General features: G+C 41.9%; 1 protein-coding gene across 1 annotated transcript in view; it reads right to left on the bottom strand.

Annotated features, from left to right (window-relative positions):
* Nucleotides 1–2,773: 2,773 nt before the first annotated feature.
* LOC126184365 (innexin shaking-B) overlaps nt 2,774–22,002 on the bottom strand; it is a 408,434-nt gene continuing 389,205 nt past the window's right edge. Inside the window, exon 4 of the mRNA XM_049926748.1 lies at nt 2,774–3,358. The gene's annotated coding sequence lies outside the window, so the exon portion shown is untranslated. The remainder of the gene's footprint in view (nt 3,359–22,002) is intronic.

Below are 22,002 nucleotides of genomic sequence, written 5' to 3'. Positions count from 1 at the left end.
GGTTAGTGTTTAACGTCCCGTCGACAACGAGGTCATTAGAGACGGAGCGTAAGCTCGGGTTAAGGAAGGATTGGGAAGGAAATCGGCCGTGCCCTTTCAAAGGAACCATCCCGGCATTTGCCTGAAACGATTTAGGGAAATCACGGAAAACCTAAATCAGGATGGCCGGAGACGGGATTGAACCGTCGTCCTCCCGAATGCGAGCAATACAAAGGTGCATCGCATCCACGCCACAACAGATGTTCAAAGTAGTCTCCATGGGATGCAATTCAAACGTTCACACATAATCGTACTTTTGGTTACACCATATTAGCGAGCCAGTTGTCTGGAACTTGTACTAGGGTTGGCCCATTGCCTTGTAGAACCCGGTCCCCCAGATCTGGTGTACGCATAGTCCGCTGCCTCCCTGTACGTTCGTCTGTCGGAAGAGCCCATGATCACATAAACGCCCAAAAAGCACTTGAAATGTTGTGGAGGAGGAGGAGGAGGAGATTAGTGTTTAACGTCCCGTCGACAACGAGGTCATTAGAGACGGAGCGCAAGCTCGGGTGAGGAAAGTATGGGGAAGGAAATCGGCCGTGCCCTTTCACAGGAACCATCCCGGCATTTGCCTGAAGCGATTTAGGGAAATCACGGAAAACCTAAATCAGGATGGCCGGAGACGGGATTGAACCGTCGTCCTCCCGAATGCGAGTCCAGTGTGCTAACCACTGCGCCACCTCGCTCGGGATGAAATGTTGTGTGATGTGGTTGATATCTGTGGGGGTACTAGTTTCGATACAGTAGTGTTGCCTCTCCACCGTTTCCATCTGCTTGGGGGTACACAAACACCATCTCGGCTTGTTCCTGACATGAATACCGGACCACTTTCTTACTTACTGAATGCTGCGTCAATCACACAGTATGTAACATACAAGGAACACACAGAACGCCGTCAAAAAAACTTTCATTCGTCAGCGCCATCTACCTTGGCAACGAGGCGTTACCTGCCACATGTTCATAGGACCTTTTTTCCCTCCATTTCCAGTCAGGAAACCGTCCCTGAAGTTTATATATTTTATTACTGTTTACCCTGTAAACATCAGGAATAATAACTGATACATAAATGCAATATAAAATGCTGTCGCACAACGAAGGAATGAATGTTCTTGGTACTTACGGTAAACGTGATAAACTGCAGTAGGCTACTTCCCACCTTTCGTTAGTAGATACGACTTAAGGCGCAACATTTCACAACACTTCATTTCTCCCATAGAAACACAGATTTCATATTAGTTAAATAAAATACGAGTAAATATCTAACTTGAAGTCTTTTTTGACATATTTGTATTTCTATCCTTACATTGTTATATAGGCGCTCATTCATAAAACTTTATATTTGTAGACCTGCTCAGCAGGATTCATAATAACTGAAAAATAGCAGAAAATGCAGTTGTATCACTGTGCAATGATAAGTTGAATGAATAAATTTACGTTACTGATCACAATCTTACCGACGAGAAGAGAAAAGTTACATTCGTGCGTCAGTGCGTGAGATACTGGTGTGATTCAGTCAAAAACGGAACGAAGTTGCATATGATGTATCCTTTTGTGTAATTCGTTGGAACGTCAATAGTGTATTGCACCGATTCTTTAGTGCAGTGCGTTAATGGGCTGTGTAAGAAAACCAGGCCATTTAGTATTATGATAGAAATACTTTGGGAATAGACTGATTAAGTCATCGTTATCTGGAAGATTGTGTCCATGGTGGTGTAAATATCGGACCGCCACCACGACAGAATGTCCAATGGTCGCGTCTCGTTTCCATCCAGATGACGCCTCTACTACTCTGCAAATGTTAAAGCCGCCACCAGCATCGCATGCATCTCTGCCAGCCCATTTCAAGCCCAAACTTCCCAAAAGCTCAAGTCACCGATTATTTCAGTTTTCTAGACAAAGAACAGTTTTCATCTTACTGTTTTATTTGGTTAATTAGCAATTACCAACAATTTAAATCACAATTGGCGGTGGGTGAGTGCAGGATAATCTAACGTCAATTAGGACATTTCCCCTAGCGAAGGATTTCAGACAGTTTTGAACCAATGGGTGAAATATCATTAGTAGCCGGAATCACAGAGTTACGAAAATGGCAGAAAATTGGGCATATGGTTTTATATACAAGGAGCAAGAAAAGTCATGTTGCCTTACCTGAAACTGTGTGTCTCATTTTACCTGGGTTGTCTCTGATATCTGCTCATCATAAAGTTCTTATTAACAATGAAATGCAAATTATGCTATTTTCCAAACAAGTGCAGGACATCATAAAGCCCTTACTGTAAACTGTTACGGTAATGTTTGTTTATAATTGTGACATCACATTATTATAGTTAACTGTTTCCGAAGATCGCCTTGCATTTATATGAGGAGCCATAAATACGTCGACTAGCATTTCGCTGTAATTTCTAGAGCATGACTTCAGTTACTCAGCTTTCTAGTACTTCGGTACTGTATAGAGGCAAGTTTTATTTGAGGATGAATGTGCGTCTACTTTAGGACCTTAGAGGGGATGTCAAAATGTCGATAGCAAATGTCGTTCATTCTCATTCTTCTAATAATAATAATAATAATAATAATAATAATAAGCAGGCAACTTGAGTGGTTTGGATGGGAAAATTAGGAGCAATTTACACTAAATAGGCTCAACATCTACCTGATTCTTTTCCTTTTTTGATACAGAAAGACAACTGTGTGAAACTGTATACCTTCAGCTCAGGATCGCTCATTGGCCTCCGAACGCTAAGACAGCGACAACGGTGTGACGTTGGAACTTGCTTTAGGCTATCAGTTGAACAATATTTGTTTGTGTTTGACTTAGGTTTACCAGCACATCTTAAGGAACATAATTCAGATAATAAAATAATGTTATTTTTCAATAAACGTGCGTATTACAAAACTATTATCTAAGAGATTTCATTTCAGATACTGTAGCTGCACAATGTTTATGACAAATAAAAACTTATGGATATGCTCCACTAGCAAACTCTCACTTTGTCTTTCACTAAAATATTACGAGTTTATTGCGTTGAGTGTTCGAAGACAACGAAACAATAGATTTTTCGTCTGTAAAGGACAATGTACGTACGAGCACTGAGTTCAAGATTCCTATAGTCCACAGGATTTTGTCGAAATATCAACGACATATTGAACAACATATTCACTATGTGCTTTACGGGGCTGCACAGAATGTTGAATGGTTCCGCTTCTGGTCTCGCAGGTGACGTCAAGATCTTCCACGCAGAACTCTCTCCACGTTTCACCGCATCCGTGGCGCAGGCTCCCGCTTGGCTGGAGATGCAGAGCGCCAGTCCGTTGGCTGCGCCTGTAAAACATATACGAACGTTACTGCCATACAAACGAACAATTCCCCAAAGATATTAGGAGGTTTCGTTAATCTTAATCACACTTGAAATCGAGGTGTACACGAATCACATTGTGCTAAGTAACACATAGCATGTATCACGAGGAAAGGTACAGGCTTTGCGGGGCGACAGTATAGTGATTCTGAGCAAAAAGCTTCATATGGACGTAAGCCCTATTCCGAGTGGTTTCCGAGACAGAATACAGTTAATGTCAGTTTTGCAAGTTTTCTTGAATAAGTCGAAAACGGCGGCCTCTAGAGAAAAAGTGTCGCAGTACAAAATTAAACTAAATTAAATTTCCTACAAAAATGGTCGTATTCATTTTTTTCTCTAGGGATAATAGTTTCTGCGAGGGGAACAAGAGTATATTGAAAATCTCGCACGATGCGCATGCACTGTAGCTTAGGTAGGTTTTGCAGACCAGTTTCCCGACTTCATAAACCACAAGTGTTCTGTATCAAATCGTTCGTCTCGAATTCCTCTACATTACTGTGGTACGTTGTATTCAATGTATTGCTTAATACAGAAAATACAGGGTGACAATTATTGAACTATATGAAAAAAACATAAATTAGTTAGAAACTACAAACACTTTATTCAACATGTGAAGGGCAGTACAGATATTCAGATTTATGTTATAACATACCTGCCATCATTGGCGATGATGTGGCAGATACGAATACCGAAATTCTGCATGACCTGCTGAGGTTTCGGAACATCGATTCTGTCGATGACCTCCTTAATGACTGTTGTCACCTCATCAGGAGTTTTGGGGTTATTGTCGTACACCTCGTCTTTAATATAGTCCACAAAAAGGAGTCGTATGTGTTCAGATCCGGAGAATACGGCGGCCAATCGAGGCCCATACCAGTGGCCTCTGGATACCCCAGAGCCAGAATGCGATCCTCAGAGTGCTCCTCCAGGACATTAAACACTCTCCTGCTTCGATGGTGTCGATCTCTGTCTTGCATGAACCACATCTTTTCGAAATCAGGGTCACTTTGGATAACGGGGCTGAAATCATCTTTCAGAACCTTCACCTACCGTTCGGCAGTCACCGTGCCATCAAGGAATATTGCACCGATTATTCCGTGTCTGGACGTTGCACACCGCACAGTCACCCGTTGAGAGTGAAGAGACTTATTGATCGCCGAATGCAGGTTCTCAGTCCCTCCCTCCCCCCCCCCTCCCACACACACACACACGCACTGCGCCAATTTTCCTTATTGACGAACGCATCCAAATGAAAGTGGGCTTCGTGGTCGTGCGGTAGCGTTCTCGCTTCCCACGCCCGGGTTCCCGGGTTCGATTCCCGGCGGGGTCAGGGATTTTCTCTGCCTCGTGATGACTGGCTGTTGCGTGATGTCCTTAGGTTAGTTAGGTTCAATTAGTTCTAAGTTCTAGGGGACTGATGACCATAGCCGTTAAGTCCCATAGTGCTCAGAGCCATTTGAACCATTTGAAAGTGGGCTTCGTTGCCGAACCAAACCATGCATGCGCATACTAATTCCCATCATGCCCCGCGGCCAACCGTGTAATTTGAACGGCCTAACGCAAACCGTTCAGAAGTTATAACAATTTTATTTCATATCGTTCAATAATTGTCACCCTGTGAGTGACAGTGTACATTAAAAGAGTTCTATCTCGAAAACCATTCGGAATAGGACATATGTGCAAAATACGTTTCTCCTTCAGAATCACCAATAATATTGCCCGTCACAGCATGTATCATTATTCCTGACTCACCCTGTATATTGCTACTAATTACAATTGTATCACCAAAATTGATGGGAATTTTTCTTATTGTGTGTATATAGAATAGGAAGATGAATACAAGAGTAAATTTGTGTATGATACGCAGTATACAGAGTGCGAAACTGAGTACACAAATTTGCTGAACTTGACTTATCACAGATACGGGTAACCTTTCGGTGTTACGTAAAATTTACACCAGAGTTCATCAATCGTAGTAACTGGGAAGTAGCGTCAGGCAGCCCCATGACCGGATATTACCAATGGATAAGATAAATATTCGCTGGTGGGAGATCCACTTCTGTTACATGTAATGTTAATCATTAAAACATCAGCTACAATTGTACAGTTACTTATTGGCTGGGTTTAGGGACTCAGCCCCATCTTCAGGTGTATTTTGGGATAATGTTATGTTACAGAGATATCTTATTGAATTTTATATTTGCACTACATTTTACTAGTTTACATCGTAAATTTAGGTAAGTAATAATTATTTGAATAAAAACTTTTTAATATAACACATTTCTCCTAGCCTCATACAGATTACTAACCCCATGCAGATAGTCGTGAAAATATGTGCTTATGAATTTATTACGAAAAACATGGAGCGTATGCAATACATAATTGTTGATGCCTTACTATTTTGTCTATTGCATGCGCCCCATGATTTTCGTTTTAAATTAGCAAGAGTTTTTACAGCTATTAAAAATTCACAAACACAAGTTTTCAGGACAGTCTCTATGGGTTTAGGAATCTGTATGGGACCAGGCGAAGTTATTCTATACTTGTCTGTTTTCAAACATGTTATATTAAAAAAGTTTTTATTAAATAATTATTTCATGCTTTTTAGTCTTGCTTGCGTCAAATTTTTCGATCCGTTTCAAACATTTTGATGAGGTTACAACAGAAACATGTGTTAAATTTCAGAATTATCTCAGATTCTCTTCACATAAGGCAACCAATAAATTGCTTCCTCCAGCGATTATCTCACGAGAAGACCTCGTAGGTAGAAATTAGAGAGAATCGAGAACACACGGGAACTTACCAGCAACCGCTCTTACCACTAAATATTCGCTAGTGGAACTGGAAAAAGAGGAAATAGCAGTGGTACACAAAGCATTCTGCGCCACACACCAATTGTGGAATACCGACCAATGAGAGCAGCAATATCGCAGTATCATAAACTGCCATCTCTATAAGCCACCATGCTGCCGCTCTCGACTGCCGACAACTGTTTATTGACATTTGTCCTTTTTACATGAGGCATAACAAGATCTTATCACAAACAATCAGCATTAGAATATGATTTCTAAATCAGAAATTCTTAGATACAAATTGTAGGTGGTGTTACTCCCATCTAATCTGTGCGGTTGCGCTGAAATGCGAATCATTTGCAAATCCCGCCTTATGTGCCCGTGTTTCAGTATAGCGGCAGAAAGTCGTTTCAGGTTTCAGATAATAATTGCAGAGGAAAAGGCGTTCTTGTTACACAGGATAAACTATGCGAAAAAAAACTATCGAAGAGTAAATAATTAACGAGGAACAAGTTCTCAGAAATTCGGTATCGAACAGGTGCTATCTTTAAAGTGAAAAAAGTAATCTAAGAAAGAAGGGAATTCAATTGTGCAACAGATTTAGCTTTACAGGGTGTGAAAAATAGTGTGTATACTTGAACATGACATTGTCACGGCCAATTTACACTTGTGTCCAAAAGATAAGCACAATCAAGAAATGGGAGCATAGTTCCCGAACTAGTTACAATAACGGTTATAGAAAAAGGTAAGATTTAACCACAAGACATTTCTTAAAAGTATTAAGATAACAAATAGGGAACTTCCGAAACTGTAGTTAAATATTTTCTAAAGTGACAAAATTAAAAAAATAATGTAAAACAACGAGTTGGCGAAATGGATCCTCCAAGTTGTCACATATATTTGGCACTGATGTAAAATGCTCTCTATGGTATTCGATACCATTTCTAACAAATTGTAGGTCCGCTTGTTGTAAGCTGATGTATGAAATACACTATCTGATCAAAAGTATACGGACACCTGTTACAGGATATTAATAGGAGATGTGTCCACCTTACGCCTTTATGCACTCCGTGTTCAATGTCTTTGCGGGAATGGCAGCCATTTTCCCCAAGGGCTGAAAACAGAGAGGGTTAGATGCTGTGGTCTGGAGCGAAACATACCAAGGTTTCCATTACGTTGAGGTAAGAACTCTGGACAACTGAGCCCATTTCAGAAATGTTATTGTACACAAACCAATGCTTCACATACGTTGCTTTATGACATTGTGCAGTGTCACACTAATACAATCATCGTCTCCGAACTGTTGCTCTGCTGTGCGCAGCATGCAAAGCTGTAAAATGTTTTCATATCCTTCAGCATTTTAGCATTTTCTTAAAGGCAGTAAGGGGACCACACCATACTCACTCAAAAACATCCGCACGCTGCAGCATCACCACTTCCTCCGTACTTCACTGTTGACTCTACACATTCTTCAGGTATTCGCCAAATCCAGCGCTTTCCATCGCATTGCCACAAGGTATAGCGTGATTCATCACTCCAAACCAGCCATCCACTGTGGAGTGCCATCGCTCTTGACACCACCTCAGGCGGCTCTTAGCTTTGACTACAGAAATATCTGACTTATAAGGAGCTATTTTACCACTGAACCGCATTCTTTTTACCTTCCTACGCACAGTCATTGTGTTAGCTGGAATGCTGGCAGCACTTCGGAGCTCACGACTGATTCCTTCTGCTGATTTCATGCGATTATTTACACCCACTCTTCGTAATGCTCTACGGCCTCTGTCCGGCAGTACTTGAGGTCTGCCTGGTCTTGGTTCAGCTGTGGTTATTCCTTCGCGGTTCCACTTCACTCTGACATCACTTACAATCGACCTGGGCAGCTTAACAAGGGTTCAAATGTCTATGATGGATTTGTTACTCAAATGACGTCCAATGACTAGTCCACGTTCGAGGTCCTTAGCTCTCCAGACCGACCCATTCTCATGATACTGGTTCTGTACTAACAACACAATACTCCCCGCCTCCTTTTATACTAGCGACTCTATCTCTCGTGACATACAGAGGTCTATTCCGCATTATACCGGTGTTTTGATACTTTTGGTAAGATAGTGCATGTGTCCACAATGGATCGTGGACATCTTCTGTAGTCTATAGGGTATAGACCTGAAGACGCCGCTAGCCAGTGCAAGTGGTGTATATTTTATATTTTCTTACTGGAAATTCATCAAGCGGAGAAGCACAATGTGGACTGTACGTACTGAACTCCACAGATATGGTACAGTGCATCACCCCTCCACCTATCGATATTGGGCCAACGACGAAGACTTGAAGCTCCCCGCACACATGCTGCTTGGTAACTCCCTATACCAGGAGAGAACCACTTCAAATTGCAGCCTTTCCCTAAAGCTACTTTCCTTCCAAATGAATGCAAGACGAGAGTCATTACGAGAACTGAACTGACCGTATATGGTCTGTCCAGTACCAATCTACACGTCTCAACACTACTGTGTACTGCTAGACACGGGCAGTCAAGTTCGTCTAAATCCTCCACTCTGCTGAAGAACAAACAACCCGGATCTATTCTGGGAACAGCGTTTTAAGTCACAAATCTCCTACGATACCAACAATGACGGTACATGTCTACATCACTTTTGCCTACCTCCATAAAAAAAAAACAATGGAAGGAAGGAAAATTGTAGTTTAGCTTCCTTTCGATAGCGAGATCAGTATTGATATAGCACCAACAATTATTACGAAAGGATGGGGAAGGAACTCTACCGTGTCCTTTTCAAAGTAACAATGCCAGTATTTGCCTTGAGCAATTTAAGGAAATAATGAAAACCTGGATCAGGATGGCTGAGCACGGATTTAAACCATAGTTCCCCCTAACGTAAGTCCAGTAAGAGATTAAGACTAGTCGCAGATCCCAGGTGACAGAAGTCGTTACTGTCGAACTGAGCCACGATCTGTAGCTGCACTCTCTCGATTGCTCACAGGATGGATCATTGCGCACAGAGTGCACTGCGACTAAACATACATATAAATTCCGAGAACCACAGTACTGTGCGTGGTGGTGGACACATTGCACCAAGATAGGAGGCTATGCCTAATTCCATTTGCATTTGCGGCGAAGAAAACAACTGTGTATTACTCCTAGTATGTGGTTTAAAATCATGAATGAAAGTTCCATATATGGAAGCGAACTGGAGACGCATGAAGGTTTCAAATATATTAAGTAACAGTAAGACAGAGATTTCGAAACTAGATTTTAGGGGAAAGATGTGGGCTCTGACCATAATATTTTGGTTATGAGCTGCAGATCAAAACTGAAAAAAATTGCAAAAAGGTAGGATGTTCAAGAGATGAGAGCTGTATAAGTTGAAAGAAGCAGATGTTGAGAGTTTCAGAGGGAGCATTCGGCAACGATTAAGTGAAACAGTAGTAAGGAACACACTGAAGATAGCAGAAGATAAAACAGGCAAAAAGATAAAATCCAGTAGACATCCTTGGATAGCAAACAAGATGTTGAATCTAACTGATGAAAAGAGAGAATATAAAAATACAACAAATGAAGCAGGGAAATGAAACTGAAGACGTTTAAAAATGAAACTGGCAGGAAGTACAAAATGGTAAAGCAGGTATGATGAGAAATGCAAAGGTGTAGGAGCATGAATAATTAGAGGAAAGATAGATGCAGCCTAAATGAAATTAAAGAAGCTATTGGAGAAAAGAGAAGCATCTGTATAAAAACCAAGATGATTCGCCAGTATAAAGTAAAGAAGGGGAAGCTGGAATGAATGTATGGAAATAATTGGAAAACATAAACTATATTTTATACAGTGAGTTGTGTACCAGGATTAAATACATGGATACTGATAACTGGAAGTAATGCCTCCAAGATGACCTTAAGATGTAAATTACTCCTGATACCTCGCCACGTTCTGGGATTAATTGTTTCGTTTTTCTGTATGGGGCCAATCATGCATTGTTCGCCACACGGCTACAAAAAATTACTTAAAGCTATGTAACATCTATATCTACATGATTACACTGCAATTCACAATTAAGTGCCTGGCACCACCTTCAAGCTATTTCTCTAAAGCTCCGCTCTCGAACACCATGCGGGGGAAAAAGGAGTACCTAAATCTTTCTGTGCGAGACTTATTTTCCCTTATTTTATCATGATGATCATTTCTTACTATGTAGGAGGGCACCAACAGAACATTTCCACAATCGGAGGGGAAAGTTGGTGATTGAAATTTCACGAGAGAATCGTACCGCGACGGAAAACGCCTTTGTTTTAATGATTGCCACCCCAATTCACATATAATGTCCGTGGCATTTTGTCCCCTACTCCTGGATTATACAAAACGAGTTGCCATTCTTTGAACTTTTTCGATGTCCTACGTCAGTCCCAACTGACGAGGATCCCACACCGCAAAGCAATACTCCAGATGAGGGCGAACAAGCATGGCGCAAGCAGTCTCTTTGCATTTTGTAAGTATTCTGCCAATAAATCGCAGTCTTCGGTTTCCTTTCCCCACAACATTATCTACGTGATCGTTATATTTTACATTATTCGTCAATATAATCCCTAAGTATCTAGCTGAATTTACATCCTTTGGATTGGTGTAATTTATCATGTAACGAGAATTTGGCGGATTCCCTTCAGTGCTCGTGTGGCTGACTTCACACTTTTCGTTGTTTAGAGTCAATTACCTCTTTTCGTCGCATATAGATATCTTGTCTAAATTATTTTGCAATTTGTTTTGAACATCTAATAACTTTACAAGACGATAAATGGCAGTATCATCTGCAGACAATCTAACAGGGCTGCTCAGACCGTCTGCCATGTCATTTATGTAGATCGGAAACAACAGATGGCCTATAATATTTCATTTGGGAACGCCAGATATTACTTCTGTTTTACTCGATGACTTTCCGTCAATTACTACGAACTGTGACCTTTCTCACAGGAACTCACGAATCCAGTCGCACAATTGAAGTGATACTCCATTGGCACGCAATTTGATTAGAAGTCACTTGTGAGGAACGATATCAAAAGCTCTCTAGAAATCTAAAAATATGTCGATAGTACTCATTAAGTCGTGTGTTTCACAATAACGATATTTTCTGAATCCGTGCTGTCAATAAATCGTTTTCTTCGAGGTAATTCATAATGCTCCAAAACCCTTCCGTAAATCAACGTTAGTGAAATGGGTTTGTAATTTAGCGGATTACGCTTATTTTCTTTCTTGGTTATCGATGTGACTTGTGCAACTTTCTAAAGGATAGGAAAGATGATTGGTTTTAACATCCCGTCGACGTCATTAGAATTAATCACAATCTCGGATTATGTCAAGGATGGTGGAGGAAATCGGCCGTGCCCTTTCAAAGGAACCAACCCGGAATTTTCTTGAAGCGATTTACGGAAATCACGGAAAACCTAAATCTGGATGGCCGGACGCGTATCTAAATCGTCGTGCCCCCAAATGCGAGTCCAGTTTGCTAACCACTGCTTCACCTCGCTCGGTGCAACTTTCCAGTCTTTATGTGCTTTCCAGTTTTTTATTCGACGAGCGAGCGGTTGAATATGATTGCTATTTATAGAGTTATTATATCAACATATTCTGAAAGTAACCTGACTGCCTTTCCTTGATTAAGTTATTGAAGCTGCTTTGCTACGCCGCGGATATCAGCTTCTAAGTTACTCGAGTTGGCTGTTGTTCTAGCTTCGAACTGTGGAATGTTTACTACTTCTTCTTTGGTGAAGGAGTTTCGGAGGGCTGTGTTTCGTATTTCTGCTTCAGTGGCACTGTCATCAGTGACGTCACCACTGTTACCGCGCAGTGAAGATATTGATTGATAATGGAGCGCTAGACGTCTTGAAGTTGTCCATTGGAAAACAAAAACTGAACCATCATCAAAGGCGACTGGTGGCACTTATTTCTGAAAACCGTTACTTGCAGTGGATATGCTGAAGCACATTACAAGTGGTATTTATGAAGTGTCTCAAAAACATTGACTTTGGTACTGATTTCGCATCTAATGCTACTCAAACTGTTCAGTAATGGTAGCTGCTTTTCTTGGTACAACTTAATTCATTGTTCTGCCAGTATTTTGTGACGCAGAAGACATATTAGTTAACAATAGTGCTTTGGTACACATGGAAATGGGGATATAAATACGTTACAACTTTCATCTGCCTGTATCAATAATAAACTAAGAGTAATTATGGTACAGTGGGTAAAGAAATGTGAAGTAGTTAGTTGCAATCGTATAACACCCACTAATAATAGCTCAGATTGCGGTGGATGTCAGATAGTTACGATTGAAGAAAAAGAAAGTTCTACAGATAAAAATGTTCAGCTCCATTTTCTGTAACGCGACCTAGACTCTGTAATATATTTTCGTTGTATAAATGTGTCAAATTTCAAAGTTATGGGGTTGCTGAAACTCTTGAAGTAAGTATAAAAAGAAGGATAACTATCATGTGCCACAGGCAACATACTGAATCAGGGCAGTTAAGGAACATCACAATCAAGTATGATCGAAATCTTATGACTAGTTCGTTTAAGTGTTTAACAACGCTTTCTTGAGGGTGCTTTTTTGATTTTTAAGTGCATATAACGAAAATAGTATCAAAGATATAGAGTAGAAATTTTGTGTGTAATCAACAGTAACAGTAACAGAAAAGGGAGATATATGTTATCAGGAAAAAGAGAGACTTTCATAGACTTTTAAAAAGACAACAGCAAACTAAAACTTTATTTTGATGTTAAATTTAACTTTATTTGGAACAGTTTTGCACCTAAGGGTCCAGAAAGATCCGTAAGGCTATGGTGTTACACGACTTTAGATCTCGTTTTGGAACATAGAGACTGAAAAATAGTTTCTATCAGACCTATGTTAGGAGTTTCGGCCACGACGGGCTCTGTTATTTTATTCAGCTACTGGGTGGGTTGTGGGTACGTGTAAGAAAGAAATACCAAGCGACTTCGTGTTTTGATTGCACGTTAAACTTTAAGTCTCCGCTGAAAGTAGCCCGTTCATGAGTAGAACCAAAACCAAGGTTGTGCGTAGTAAAGGTCTGCGACGGTCAAACCGATCTCTGGTTTTAAGCGTAGCTGATATTTAACACTCTTTCATTGTATGTTCCTATGGATGAGTATTTTTCGTCGTGATGCAATAACCACAGTCATCGAATATATTTTTTCCCCTTAATACATGAGAATTCAGTTACAAGCAAAAGAATGTGCTAGTGCTAACTGAATGAGTAGCTTAATTTACGTCAGCACATACTTGCAAATTTACTGGATAGGTGAATCTACTATCATTCAATAGGAACTGAGGATGCCTTCAACGTGCTACTCATTCTTTGGTCATTTACGTCCTTGTCACAACAAACTAATGGTGGAAAATCATAAACCCCGAGTACTATATCAAATTTGTAAGTTTGCCATTTGTTCCAAAGTATTAATCTCGGAATGTACGAGGGCATGCTGAAAAGTAATGCCCCCGAGATTTTTATGTGAAAACTCTTAAAGCTTTTTTAAAAAAAAACAAATTATATGAACATCCTGCATCTTTATTCTTAATTTATAAATATTTATTTCTCAACGTGACCATCCTCGCGACGAACACGTTTCTCCCAACGAGAGTGTTCAGTTTTTCTCCCAACAATAGAGTTCAATTTGTTGATACGGTCGCTACAGACTGTTTGACTTTGTTGACGGAGCCACAACCTCACCTCTGCTTGCACCGCTTCATCCCTGTCAAAGTGAAGTCCTCGAGGATGTTTTTTAAGTTTTGGAAACAAATAAAAATCAGATTGGGGCAATTCAGGACGGTTCGGAAGATGATCGATGACAGCAAACTCTAGGCGTCGGGTTATTGTAGATGTGGCAGCGCCCGTGTGTGGTCTGGCGTTGTCATGCTGAACTGGAGGGTACTTCATGTGTGAATGGACTCTTCGAATTCGATACTCGATTACAGCACGCTGTTTCCCACTCACCGTCATAGTTACGTTACACACCGTCATGTTACACGCTACAATTAGGAGCCCTCTTGCGGCAGAGGGCTGCAAACATGTGGACATGAAGAATAAAGGTGTAGAATGTTAATAACGTACGTTTTATTTCAAAACCTTTATGACTTTTCACATAAAATTTTTGAAGGCATTGCGTTTTAGCGCACCCTCGTGCACGATTGACTGATCTATGATATAATATCATGCTGACAGTCCTGTTTTGAACAAGCGCTCATGTAAGTTCAACGAACAGAAAGATTAAGTCGTATATAGCATTCTCGCGTCCGACATAACGGCTCTGTTGATAGATTTTTGACTGGTAAGAAAAATAATGAATAATCAACTTAATAGTAACATTTTACGAGTCGGTGCGCCAAATTTCTGAATGTGGTATGGAACCTAGAAAATCTGCAGAGGGAAATTTAAAGGCTAATATCCGATCTAATTGGGCATCAGAGAAGTGAAACGAAAGATAGTAAGAATTTCTCGCCAGATGAATATAACGTGATATCAACAGTAGCAAAAAATGGTACAGCGGGAGTGTGATTCATTTATGAATACGAAGGTACAGCAGAGAGTGAACTACAATGAATTGTTCAATGATAGGATTATTCTCATAACAGTCGACAACGTTAACAACAGTACTGCAGGTATACATGCTGACGCCACAAGCAGAATATGAAGAGACAGAGTGAGAATATTAGTGTATTAAACGGGGTGCCTCAATAAGTAAGGAAACACACAAATCTAATATTCATGGAGGTTTGGAACACTGCAATAGCGGAAGGAATAAAGACAGAGCTACAGACGAATACGGGCTTGCTAGTACGAATGAGAGATGAGATGAGAGAGGAGAAAGATTCCTTGAGTTGTGCAAGAAATTTCAGTTAGTAGTAGCAATTACACCGTTCAAGAATCACAAGAGGAGGACGTATACCTGAAAAAAGCCTGGAGGCAGGGGAAGATACCACCTCGATTACATCATGGTAGCACAGAGGTTCTGAAATAATTTAGTGGAAGACATACTGACGAAGCAATATAGACTCAGATCACAATGTAGTAATGATGAGTAGGTTGAAGTCCAAGAGAATCGTCAAGAAGAATCAAAGTGGAATGAAATGAGATAATGAAGTTCTGAAGTTCTCTGATACTGTAGATCCTGCGAAATGAATAACACTGTAGGCAGTTCAGATTTAGAGGAATGGCCATCTTTAAAACGGGCAATCGCAGAAGTTGCACAGACGAAAATGGGCATAAGGAAGGCCACTGTGATGAAAAACATGGGTAACTGAAGAAATACAACAAAATAAGTGACTCTTTGATGAAATTAAAGTAAAATATGTCTTTCAAAATTAAACTCACTGTTATACGCAGAGGAGGGAGCAGATGGAAATACTTAAGGACTCAGCGAGAGGGAGAAACTTTCTACCGACGTAGTAGAAGAGGAAATGTGAGTCGATTAAGAAAACATAGTGGATCTAGAGTTTGAGTGAGCTTAGGGAGACTTGCTACCATAGAAGTCAGAAGGCATAAATAACACTGGTTCGCAATTTCTCAAGATATTGGGAGAAGTGACAACCCAACTATTATTCAACTTGGCGTGTAGAATGTAAAACTGTAGATTTGATATCGAAATTTCAGAAAAATAGCATCCATACAGTCCCGAGGATAGCAAGGACACATAAATGCAAGCACAATTGCACAATCAGCTTAACTGCTCGTGCATACAAATTGCTGGTAGGAATAATATACAGAAAAATCCAAAAGAATATTGAGGATCCGTTAGCTGGTGATCAGTTTTGCTTTAGAAATATCAAGGTACCAGAAAGGCAGTTCTAGGATTGCGCTTGATAATGGAAGCAAGGGTTTAGAAAAGTCAAAACACTTCTTAGAATTTTTCGACCTATAAAAATGGTTCGACAGTGTAAAATGGTGCAAGATGTTTGTAACTGTCAGAAAAGTTGGTATAAGGTAAAGGAAAAGACAGGTAGTATACAATATGAACAAAATCCAAGAAGGAACAGTAAGAATGGAAGACCAACAAAAATGTGCTCCGATTAAAAAGGGCCTTAGGCCATGATCGGCCTCGTAAACTGACATACGGCTGCGAGGACGGTGTGCTGACCACATGCCCTTTCTTATCCGCATCCAGTGATTCCTATGGGCCTGTTAGGGCGGAGTTTAGTGTAGTTTAGTTCTTAGATCGTGGTGCAGCCTTTCTCTCCTAATATTCAACAAGCACATAGAAGAAGCAATGACAGAATTAAAAACATATTCAAGAGTGGGATTCAAATTTAGGGTAAAAGAATATCAATGCTTAGCTTCACCGATGACATAGCTATCCTCAGTAAATGTGGAGAACAATTATTGGACTTACTGCATGGCATGAACTGTCTTATGAGCACATAATACGGATTTAGAGTAAGCTATAGAAAGATGGCCGTAATTAAGACTAGCAGAAACGACATAAGCGATAAATTTGAGATCGAAATTGCGGAGCATCAACTCGTCGAAGTGAAGGAACTTCCTGCCTTAGAAGTGAAATTACGCATGTCGGACGACGCAAAGTGGATTTCAGAAGATGACCAGAACAGATAAAGAGGACATTCCTCGCTAAAACAAGTCTGCCAACATTAATCACAGGCCTTAATTTGAGGTAGAAATTTCTGAGTGCATACCTCCAGAGCATAGTATTATTTAAAAGCTTATCATGGATTGTAGGAAAACAGGAAAAGAAGAAAATCGAAGTGTCCGGGACTTGGTGTTAAACTAGGATGTTGAAAATTAGGTGGACTGATAAGGAATGAGGTGGTCTCCGTGGAATCGTCGAGGAAAGAAATTAATGGAAAGCATTGACAAGAAGACGGGACAGGGTGATTGGTCATGTGTTAAAACATCAGGGAATCAAGTCCAAGGCGCTATGAGGAGCTGTAGATGGTTAAAACTGTGGGGGAAGACCGAGATTGGAATACCGCCGAAATACACTACTGGAAATGGAAAAAAGAACACATTGACACCGGTGTGTCAGACCCACCATACTTGCTCCGGACACTGCGAGAGGGCTGTACAAGCAATGATCACACGCACGGCACAGCGGACACACCAGGAACCGCGGTGTTGGCCGTCGAATGGCGCTAGCTGCGCAGCATTTGTGCACCGCCGCCGTCAGTGTCAGCCAGTTTGCCGTGGCATACGGAGCTCCATCGCAGTCTTTAACACTGGTAGCATGCCGCGACAGCGTGGACGTGAACCGTATGTGCAGTTGACGGACTTTGAGCGAGGGCGTATAGTTGGCATGCGGGAGGCCGGGTGGACGTACCGCCGAATTGCTCAACACGTGGGGCGTGAGGTCTCCACAGTACATCGATGTTGTCGCCAGTGGTCGGCGGAAGGTGCACGTGCCCGTCGACCTCGGACCGGACCGCAGCGACGCACGGATGCACGCCAAGACCGTAGGATCCTACGCAGTGCCGTAGGGGGCCGCACCGCCACTTCCCAGCAAATTAGGGACACTGTTGCTCCTGGGGTATCGGCGAGGACCATTCGCAACCGTCTCCATGAAGCTGGGCTACGGTCCCGCACACCGTTAGGCCGTCTTCCGCTCACGCCCCAACATCGTGCAGCCCGCCTCCAGTGGTGTCGCGACAGGCGTGAATGGAGGGACGAATGGAGACGTGTCGTCTTCAGCGACGAGAGTCGCTTCTGCCTTAGTGCCAATGATGGTCGTATGCGTGTTTGGCGCCGTGCAGGTAAGCGCCACAATCAGGACTGCATACGACCGAGGCACACAGGGCCAACACCCGGCGTCATGGTGTGGGGAGCGATCTCCTACACTGGCCGTACACCACTGGTGATCGTCGAGGGGACACTGAATAGTGCACGGTACATCCAAACCGTCATCGAACCCATCGTTCTACCATTCCTAGACCGGCAAGGGAACTTGCTGTTCCAACAGGACAATGCACGTCCTCATGTATCTCGTGCCACCCAACGTGCTCTAGAAGGTGTAAGTCAACTACCCTGGCCAGCAAGATCTCCGGATCTGTCCCCCATTGAGCATGTTTGGGACTGGATGAAGCGTCGTCTCACGCGGTCTGCACGTCCAGCACGAACGCTGGTCCAACTGAGGCGCCAGGTGGAAATGGCATGGCAAGCCGTTCCACAGGACTACATCCAGCATCTCTACGATCGTCTCCATGGGAGAATAGCAGCCTGCATTGCTGCGAAAGGTGGATATACACTGTACTAGTGGCGACATTGTGCATGCTCTGTTGCCTGTATCTATGTGCCTGTGGTTCTGTCAGTGTGATCATGTGATGTATCTGACCCCAGGAATGTGTCAATAAAGTTTCCCCTTCCTGGACAATGAATTCACGGTGTTCTTATTTCAATTTCCAGGAGTGTATAATTGAGGTTGTTGAGTGTAAGTGCTACTCTGATTTGAAGAGGTTGGCAGTGAAGAGGAAGTCTTGGCGGGCTCAAAAATGATTCAAATAGCTCTGAGCACTATGGGACTTAACATCTGTGGTCATCAGTCCCATAGAACGTAGAACTAATTAAACCTAAAATCATTCAGGAGACTGAGAAAACAAAACAAGGTTCTGCAACAATCTTTTTACATCCATCTTCCGAGAGATCATGGGGGGACATCTGTTACTATATTCTTATGTAGAAGATGACACCTTCATATAATTCATCATAGCGGACATCGATTTTTTCATACTTCTATAACATCTGTAGTAATGATTACATGGTCTCCTCATAATCATCTGGTGTCACAGAGAGCCCTGTGGATGGTGTAATGTAACACTAGAATCGATTGCAAATAAATACAGCTGAAGGTTTCATCTCTACTAAATAAATGTTCTGTGTCAGGTTACCTGCGGCCTATCAGTTCATGTGGGATTGGATTGAGACTCCTTTCTGCATCTTTAATGAAGGAAGCCACATAAAAGCGTAACGTTCCATCGACAGCGAGCGTCATTAGGTAAGTAGTAGAATTGAGTTGGAGAACATCAGTGGAGGAAATCCGCTGCTTATTCGCAGAAGGAACCTGGTCGTCGTTCGAAATGAGTGATTTTCGGAAATATAGATCTGGATATTACGTCGAGAATTTGTACCACAGTCCTCGCTCGCCTTTTGTGTCTCTTTACCGTGACGCCATTATAAAATTAAATTTAAGTAATGCTAGGACACATAATTCTGGCAATCTATATGCGTGCAGTGATCTGCAGGAAGAAGAATTTAAGTTTACAACACAAGAATTAAAGTTTACACCAGTGTGGAAATTGTACATGTAGATTTAAGATTCAGGTCATGGTTTGGTAAGTACCTATGTTTTCTAGGATAACACATTCCAGATTTTATCATCCATAATAATTAAGCCCAAACATAATTTACACTGTAACTGTTGCAGCTATTGGTTGAGGCTCCACCTCAGCGCTTCCGGGAAGGTGAACAGTCCTAACTCGAAACTTTTCTTCGTTTTGCCCGAGTTTTTGCAGTGACGGTCAGCTAGAGTAAATCCACGATTTAAGGAACTAAACTCTACTGACTAGCCCAAAGATGTTCCTCGAAATTAACGCTAAAAATAAACTACTGCAGATTCTCGTAGGGTGCACAGACAGAAATAGAGAAAATCCTGTTAAGCTTCTGCTGATGCTTCGGGAAACATTCTGAATGTAACAGAGAGCCAGAAATAAAGGCCAACGCAGACTGGGGAACTTCCCGGTTTCTCTGGGCGCTGCTGCGCAGGAAGCCGACAGCACGCACGCAGGGGCAGCCGCAACCACACAATACACTCCGCTCGCGGCCAACTCAGTTTCTGTACTCGATGCCTTTTGTCTTAACTACTCAAATTACTTGATAATAATATAAATTTAATCCATATTGGAGAGCTGTTTCGAAACAAAAAAAATTATGAAACAGAAGAAAATAACTCGTATTGGCACAGGGTGCCTCCTAGGAAAACACAAATCGGAAAAATAATGCAATTTTACTTTCTGTTCTACGTATTTACTCCACAAGATATCTTACGGAAAGTAGTACAGGGTAATTCTTGAACCAGTATCGTTTCCCCACTTCTCTGTTCCATGCGCCTCTGTATACGCTCAGCTCTAATTTCTGACTTTCCCGTCCTGGTGATTCAGCGAGACCTCTGTGGGAGGAAGTAACATGTCCGACTGCTCTTGGAGCATACGCTCTCGGAATTGTAACTCCAATCCGTGACGCAAAACGCCACACGTGTAGCGTCCACCAGTCGTGTTTCTTAAGCACAGCTTTAACGTCCTCGCGTTTTCTAAACGGTAACGTGATGAATCGTGGTGCTGTTCATTGAATCTTCCATATCTTTTCCAATAATCCGACCTGATAAAAGTCCCAGACTGATGTGCGATACAAAGGAATCGATCAATCCAGTGTTTTGTAAGTAATTCTTTCGTGGATGAACTAAATTTCCTTACGATTTTACCAACGAATCTCAGATACACATCTGCTTTTCTCACAATTAGTTTTATTTGGTAATTCCAATTACGGGCACTCCGGACGAGTATCCCTAGACATTTTACATTGTTACAATTTCCAGTGCTTTATCACTAACAGTGTAATCGAACAGCGAGGATCTCTTCGCCAGTTTAGGTGCAAAACGTTATATTTTTCCAGGGTCAACCGATAGTCCCTGCATCAGCAATCGATTCTTCGTAGGTCTTCCTGGACTTCGCTACAGTCTTCTGCCGTTCCAGCACCCCTATAGAGATCAATATCCTCCTTGAAAAGCTTCAAGGACTTTCCGACGACATCCACTAGGTCATTTACAATAATAATCTAATTTAAAAATACTTTATCTTGTACATGGATAAAGACAGAATCTTTGGGTCAATATTAGCTTACGTATTAACAGAATCTTCCGTCGGTTCTTGGTAGAACAACATTATAATAATAAATGAAAAGCACCAGTTTGCTTTTGTTCTACAATATTATTTTTATTGCTAACCGGTTTTCGGCTTACAAGGCCATCTTCAGACATTTACTGTGTATTGTCACCAAATAAGTTGTTACATCGGTTACTGCTGCTGCAATGGCACGTTATCAAAACTTAAGTGAGTTTGAACGTGGTGTTATAATCGGCCCACGAGCAATGGGACACAGCCTCTCTGAGGTAGCGATGAGGTGGGCATTTTCCCGTGCGACCAGTTCACGAGTGTACCGTGAGTACCAGGAATCCGGTAAAACATCAAATCTCCGACATCTCTGCGGCCGTAAGAAGATCCTGCAAGAACGGGACCAGAGACGTCTGAAGAGAATCGTTCAACGTGACAGAAGTGCGACCCTCCCGCAGGTTCCTGCAGATTTCTATGCTGGGCCATCTCAGCGTGCGAACCATTCAACGAAACATCATAAATATGGGCTTTCGGAGCCGAAGGCCCATTCGTCTACCCTTGATGACTGCACGACACGAAGCTTTACGCCTCGCCTGGACCCGTCAACACCGACAGTGGACTGTTGATGACTAGAAACTTGTTGCCTGGTCGGACGAGTCTCGTTTCAAATTGCATGGAGCGGATGGACGTGTACGGGTATGGAGACAACATCATGAATCCATGGATCCTGCATGTCAGCAGGGGACTGTTCAAGCTGGTGGATGCTCTGTAATGATGTGATGCCCTACACGATATTAGGCAGGTGTACCATTTTCTTTGGCTCTTCAGTCTGTAGCCTCCACTCCTAGCGCTGCAACGTGCCGTCTGTGAGTGGTTATTGCTCATTGACGTCGAGCGTAGGCACTGGT

Source organism: Schistocerca cancellata, chromosome 4, assembly GCF_023864275.1.
Source record: "Schistocerca cancellata isolate TAMUIC-IGC-003103 chromosome 4, iqSchCanc2.1, whole genome shotgun sequence".
Classification (NCBI taxonomy): Eukaryota; Metazoa; Arthropoda; class Insecta; order Orthoptera; family Acrididae; genus Schistocerca; species Schistocerca cancellata.
Note: the sequence above shows the minus strand (reverse complement) of the source record. Positions and strands in the feature narration are given on the sequence as shown.